This window comes from Chionomys nivalis, chromosome X (genome assembly GCF_950005125.1).
Source record: "Chionomys nivalis chromosome X, mChiNiv1.1, whole genome shotgun sequence".
Taxonomy (NCBI): domain Eukaryota; kingdom Metazoa; phylum Chordata; class Mammalia; order Rodentia; family Cricetidae; genus Chionomys; species Chionomys nivalis.
This window is the reverse complement of record NC_080112.1, coordinates 2992774-2999970: the sequence shown is the minus strand read 5'-3', so window position 1 is coordinate 2999970 and position 7197 is coordinate 2992774. Positions and strand designations below refer to the sequence as shown.

Sequence of the window (7197 nt, the reverse complement as noted above, 5' to 3'; positions counted from 1 at the left end):
GATCTACTTACTTATCATATGACCTATGTGAACGACATCAGGAAAACAGTCTTCTGGATACAACAGGACAGTTGCACATATGAAGTCATAGACATTGTAACAGCAGGCAAAAGACTTATATAAACTCAAGCCGACAAAATCCCAGCATGGAGGGTGACAGGTAGGCATGAAATTACATCACTAACTGAGGAGCTATTGACATTCGATAGGTAATGGGAGACAGTCAGCTATCTCTGATGAAACTACTCTGGTAAGGTGACCACACTTCTGTGCAATCCTCACTCCCAACCCAAACTGGACTTGACTTTTGGTGGGAAAAGAAGAAAACTCAAAGTTGTTTAGGTAGAGAAATGACAGTAGAGAGAGGTAGGATATAGGAAGAGTTGGGGTAAATATGATAAAAATGTTATATTAAATTCTCAATCAATAAAAGTATATTTTAAAAACAAATGAGACATTCTGGAAGCAAAGGGACTGATAGAGAAGGACTGGGGGGTGTATAAAGTAGAGGAAAGGTGCAAAGAGGACTGAACCATCTTTCAATGTATAAATGGCTGTTATAGGAAAGGAAATAGAAATTAGCATTGCAATTGCTTCATGAAACAAGTATTAGTATTCAGGCATCTGTCCTGGCCTGCCCTTGGGATCCTGACATGAGACGTCCTCAGCTGCAGCCACTAAGAGCACCTCCTGTGCATGTTTGCTACATCCCCTTATAAAAGGTGGGCCTTGCCCATCTCCTGTCTCTTTCTCTGTTGTTCTCTCTGTGTGTGTGTATCTCTCTCTCTCTCTCTCTCTCTCTCTCTCTCTCTCTCTCTCTCTCTCTCTCTCTCCCTCTGCCACCACTCTTGCCCCCATGGACCAGTCTCTGCCTTTCTCTTTGTCCCCTTCTCTGTCTTCTCTCTCCTCTTCCAATAAACCTCTCAAGTGAGCCCTGTTGCATGCACGGCATAACTTCTTTTTGCAACATCTTTTAAATTATAACAACAAAGCCAATAGGTTAGATTTAGAAAACGTGTTTCAGGGAAAAATGAAAACTAACCTGCTAACAATAACTGGTGCATACCATCGGGTAGTGATTAAATCATCAGATAGTAGACAGCCTTTCCTGGACCCATTTACACTGAAAACAGGTGTCCATATGCACTCAGTGATAAGAGTGCTGGACACGATCACTAAGGATCATGCCATTTCTAAACTCTGTCTTGTACTATTTTTAAAAGTTATTTTATGTTATGATCACTTACATAATTCTGTCTGCAAGCACCCTTTTTTTCCTTTCAAGAAAGCATTTTCAAAGTGAAAATTGCCCCTCTAAATATACAGCCTGGAGATTTTTATTCTTCCTTCGGTAGATAGTGAGGAGACACACTGTGTACAGACATCAATAACTTTCAAATCATGTTTCAAGTACAAGTATAAAAATGTTTTCCTATTACCAACCAGCATTCCCCACTTGGAAGAGAACACCTCGACCATTCTATTTCAGCCTACAAGATAAACACTAGACTTCTGTTTCCCAGTGTCCTGCACCATTGTACACAGTTACTTTCCCTGCTTTCAAAATGTCCTTAATGGAAACAGCACCTGATATCTAGCTTACTCCAGATCTTAGGAGAAAGTGCCTTCTTTAGCTCTCAGGACAGTAACAACTTCATCCATCTTAGGAATACAACAACAAAGAGGTCTCCCCATGGCGTCTTCCAAAGGCTCAGGATACTTTGTCAAAATGTTCAGTGTTGCATCAGTTGGTGGCTAAATTTGAAATATGTGTACAATGTGATAAAACACGATATTCTACAGAGCAGGACAGTAACTACAGAACCTTGCAGCTAAGAAAGTCTTCATAAATACTCCAACTCCCCAATTATATAGTTTTCAAAACTGAAGCTCATACAAGACAAGTAAGTTGTCATCAGAAACTAAGTCAGTATTCAGATCAGGAATAAATTATAAACTAGGCTATCAGAAATGCATGTTGAGAGAGATGTTTTTAATATATGATTCTTCACAAAAATGTTTTCTCTGTCATGTACCTTTTTCTACAAATTGCTAACTATACAAAGTCAGTGATCTAAAGAGAGCACTGGCACAATGACAGTATAAGTTAAACTAATACATATCATCATCTGATTTTAGAGGAAGGTTATACTCCTGTGGACCTAAGCCTAAAGGAAGGGATCTTTCCTTTTCTTACTATTGCAGTACTATCATCTGTCCAATATCTGCAAAATGGTTATGTATGATTCAACTTAAATGTTAGTGAGCATGTGAGCTTCAGAGTACAAAGGATTGTTTGCACAAAATTAAATACTATTTGTCAGTACTCAACTCTTCTGCAAAATAGAATAATAGTGATCACATCTTCCCTCTTAGAATAGTACATTCTCCTCCACACAAAAACCATAATTTATGACCATGCCATTCAATAGCTTGTAAAATTAAGTCCTCCCTCACTGTCTAAACCAAAGTGGCAACAACAGCCATATTTTGTCCAACACTGTATTCTCCACTGAGGAAAAAGGATATACATTCAATGAATATCATTCCAAATAGCGAATGGCTGAGGCCAAACCTCTCTTGCAACTTTACCCTTTTTCCCTTTTCTAGCATTCATGTGGGGTTCTCTCCTTCGCTTATAACTTAAAGATAAACAATCACCAAAAGATCACAGTTGGATCTCTTTTCCTAGTTCAAAAATCAAGATACAACGACTGACATACTGCTATCTCCACATGACTTCTTTGCTGATCTCCAAGCCCACATTTCAACTGTATTTAGTAGCTCTTGTTGGGATTCAGCAATACATTACTATCTGCATGAGTTGAGGCAGATCAAACCATTTAACCTGTCCAGATCAGATTGCCCACAAGTAGTGCCACCCATCTCTTTTGCATATAAATCTTTTTTTCCAAGTTGCCCTTCGATATTGCTTGTAGTCAAGTTTTCCACCTATTTGCCAAATATTCCTCACACATGTTATTTCATCATGCACAACTGGGTACTTTCAAGCACTGTTGTTTAAATTCTAATCTTCAATGCACAGTTCACAATCCACTTCCAGGAGTGGTCCTTGTTCCCCTTGAAGCCCTTTGCCTCCCTTTTATGGAGTTAGATCTTCCATTTCTAATAGTGGCATTGCTTGCATTTTTCTTCTCCTTCCTACTTGACTCTGTCATCTCAGAGAGCAGAGACTAGGTCTAACCCATTCTGTCTCTCCCACATTTTCTTCGGACTATTGTAGACACTTAATAACCTTATACCATGTGGATCCAGTTTAGACTGTCAATAACCCTACTTAAAATCCTTTTATCAGGAAACATGATTCCTGACCAAAGATTTAAATCCCTTCAAAAGACTATATATCTCTCATCTCAAACCCCAACATACACTTTCCCTCTCTCTCTCTCTCTCCCTGCTCTCCCTCCTTCCCCACTCCTGTGTCCATCAACAAAAATGTTTCACCACTGCCGTCCTGATTCATATGTCCCTCTAGGTAGCTTCAATAGCTCCTCCTTATGCAAATGATAAGCTTGCTATATCCTTAATCTTTGCTGTAACCCCAAGTTCTCTATTACGTAGTCTCATAACTCACCCCCATATTTATGCTTCATGGCATTCATCACTAAAATGGCATAGTTGTGTGTTACATGAGCACCAGCCTCTTCCCCATCAATGATAAACTTCAAACAAGCAGAGAACGTGTCTCTTTTGTTCACCTTTTTAGCCTCTGCACAATGCCTAACTATAAGCAAATGCATTGAGAATGAGAAATATACCAGGTAGAAACAACTGAATTGATGAAGATAGTTTGACAGCCACAATACTTGAACTACCTGAACTGTGATCAATGAAACAGCAGTATATTGAAATGCTCTGCCCCCACCCTAAAACCCCAACTCAGAATTGGCATTTTAAAATCATCCCAGTGGGCATTATTGTGCATTATTATATGTTAAGGTCTGAGAAGCACTGGCCCTGGGTGGCTTCTGAAGACCTTCACACCCACGAGATTTTATAAACTTCAGACCAAGACTTTTAAATGTGAAATACTCTGGGGGCTACTGTGCACCAAATCATTTTGTAAATGGAAAAACTGAGACTCTTGGGGGGAAGTCCAGTGTCTAAGGGAACCGACAGATCACCAGAGCCAGGAGTAGAATCCAGGTTTGCTACCTGTGCTCTGTTCTAGCAGGGTTTATTCCTTTCCTTTCTGATTGTACTGAATCCTCTCAGTGATAGCTGCCATTCTTACAGTTTTTCTTCTGGCTTCCATATCACGTGTGAGTCTTGAAGTCACTACCATTTCAAATATCTCTCTACTAATATTTCCCCTTAATCTTTCACTCTGGAATCCCCTATGCCCCATACTTACTGTATAGCTATTATGTTGATCTTCTATAGTTTTAGAACCACTCGTACAAAGGGCCCTTGGTCTTTATAAATACAAAAGAGAACGTCGTTGCTTGCAGCAGTCCAGATGACAGCAGATAGTCTTCCGAGGACTAGACCTTACACTATCAGAGCTGTTTGACAACGCTGTGAAATGTGAGTTTGAAGCTGTCAAGCACGAATAAAAAGTCTAGTCTCCAGAAGTCAGCCCTGATCCTTTCATTTGGAATCTTGTCTGACTCAAGACTTGAGGAGAAGGTATAATCACCATCTTCAACTAGCTGAAGAAAAATTATTAAGAAATAGCAAGTTTCTTCCAGACACTTCCAAAGAACCAATGAACAAAAGCCATGGGCAATTTTTACAAAATTTTTGACATACTTGCTCAAAAATACAAAGAAGCACCTAAGGAGCTCTCTATCATTGCAGGGAATTTAAATAGACAGTAGGTGCTTGCTGAGAATGTACTCAAGAACTTGGTGCAAATCAGAGCTTAATGGCTTTTAGGAAGCCTTCTAGTTGGAAAGTTCTATAGCTCACAAATGTTTGGCCAAGCTCTCAGAAACAGCAGGATCCATTTCTAAAAGATATAGTCTGAAACTAGATGCAGAATGACTGCGACTGGAACCATGGAAAAGTAAAGTTTTTCTAGGCATCCTTTGCAAAACAGAAAGGAGGCTGGCCAAAAGCAGCCTTCTAGGGCCTTTGAGAAAGCCTAGGTCCCACACCATTCCCAATTCCCATTGCTCTACACAAGGTCACTAGTAGCTCCTCAAAGCCAAGAGCTGGCATTCCTGCTGCTCCTGCACGTGCCCAAAAGAGAAGCACTGGTGCTCCAGGGGCTCGTGCTTTCATTTCCCACTGAAGTGGCTGTGCTGTCATCGAGCAAACCACTTAAGCTTACTGTACCTCAGTTTCCTCGTCAGTCAACCAAATATAATAGCAATAAAAAGCTTCACAGGTTTGATATAAAAATTCAAGGTGATACACATTAAACCATTAGCCCAGATCAGAAACATTAAACACTTAAAATGTTAGTAATTGGTACAATTTGTTCTGCTTTTATTACCAGGGGCATGACAGTGTCACTAACTCCAGAGAGAAGCCTCTGTCAAGCAACAAGACCCTGTCCTTTACAAGTTCAAAAGGTTACAATAGTTTCAGTCCTCCCTCTCATAGCTTCAGACAAACCAAACCTGAGGAACCAACCCTAAATAACCCATACTATTCACAATGGAAATCCTAGCTACTCACACTCTCCTCTCCTGCCCAGCAGCCCCTCCCCTAGTCACAGCGGGGGGCGGGCAGCGTGCTGGGAAGAAAGCTCTTCAAACCAGCAGGTGTTTCTGTCCTCTTCCCAAGGACACGTCTAGACCTAAGAAGATGCCCACCAGTGGGGGTGGGGGGTGTGAAATCTGCATTCATGGTTTAGGCGCCAGCACAGCTACCTGGGATCAGGGGTGGGATGCCAGTGGGGCTTCCCTCACTGAAGCAAGAAAAGCCTTCCAAGTTTGTAGAAGAACTCAGGTCCAACCCCACAGTGAACCTCTAAAAGGAAGGGGGAAGGGCTCCACCTGCTTGAAAGGAAGCAGTTATTTACAACTTTCTACTCACTTGCATCTGGGGACTGCAATAGGGAGAGAGGGAAAGGGGCTGCTCAGACTCCTCCCTCCTTCTCTTTTCCAGCAGCCAAACACAGCTGCAGGGAAAGAGTTAAAGGAGGGAGCTCCAGCCATTATCCCATCCTTGATGCCTAGGGCTGTCTGGGGGGTCATGACAGTGCTGTCTGCTCTGGCTAGGGGTCACTCTGTGGCTTTCTGCAGCAGCTGTCGGGCCCCCCAAGCAATTTGCAAGGTCAGTGCTGACCTGCTTCCAAAGAGGAACACAACAATTCACTGACAATGAAGCAAATCGCGTACACATCGACCACATCACAACCCCCCCCCCCTTCCTCAAACCAGGTTTCACCCCAGCGCCTCCCAGCCCAAATGCCGCCTCTGGGCTTCCACCAGCCCCACTGGGAAACCCAGGAAAGCATCACAGCTGCAGAGCATGTCTCGCCTCCCGACCAACCCAAGGAGACTCTCCTAACAGGGGAGAGATGCTATCAGGAAAGGAGTCCTGAGCTTGGGGGAGGGGGAAGAAGGGAACATCTCTGTGTCTTACCGAGTGCCACAGTCACTTCCCTCGAAGCAGAGAGGAGAAAAGGATGAATGAACTGAAACAAGTTGGAGGCTAAGCCCTGATAAAACGAGGGTTGTTCTCTTTCTCTAGGTCTCTGTCCTAGTCCCTATCTCAGTCTGTCTCTCTGCTTTGCTAGCTAGCTAGCGCGCGCTCACGCTCTTCCTCTCTTCTCTCCCTCCCTCCCTCCCTCCCTTCCTCCCTCCCTTTCTCTCTCTCTCTCTCTCTCTCTCTCTCTCTCTCTCTCTCTCTCTCTCTCTCTCTCCCTCTCTCTCTCTGCCTCGCTCTCTCTCCCTCTCTCCTCACTCTCTTTCTTCCCTTCTCTCCCTCCCTCTTTCCCCCTCCCTCAGTCCCTCCCTCTCCTTCTCTCTCTCTTTTTTCTCCCTCCCTCTTTCCTTCCCTCCCTCTCAAACTCCCTCCCAACCTTTCTCCCTTTCTCCCCACCCCCTTAGCTAGCTTTACCACTGCCTAGTGCTGAGCACGCGGCTAAGCTGGGGTTCTGAATCCAGAGCTGCAAAGGCTTTAGATCTGTGGTTGTTTTACGAAAGACTAAAGTAGTATTTCATTCTTTGAGGTTTCCAGCAGAGAAATCAAGGGGAACTCAGAGAGAAGGGGAGGAACGGG

General features: G+C 43.1%; 1 protein-coding gene across 1 annotated transcript in view; it reads right to left on the bottom strand.

Annotated features, from left to right (window-relative positions):
• The window catches only part of Gabra3 (gamma-aminobutyric acid type A receptor subunit alpha3), a 229202-nt gene extending 222468 nt beyond the window's left edge, over positions 1-6734 (bottom strand). Inside the window, exon 1 of the mRNA XM_057760166.1 lies at positions 6559-6734. The gene's annotated coding sequence lies outside the window, so the exon portion shown is untranslated. The remainder of the gene's footprint in view (positions 1-6558) is intronic.
• Positions 6735-7197: the final 463 nt, after the last annotated feature.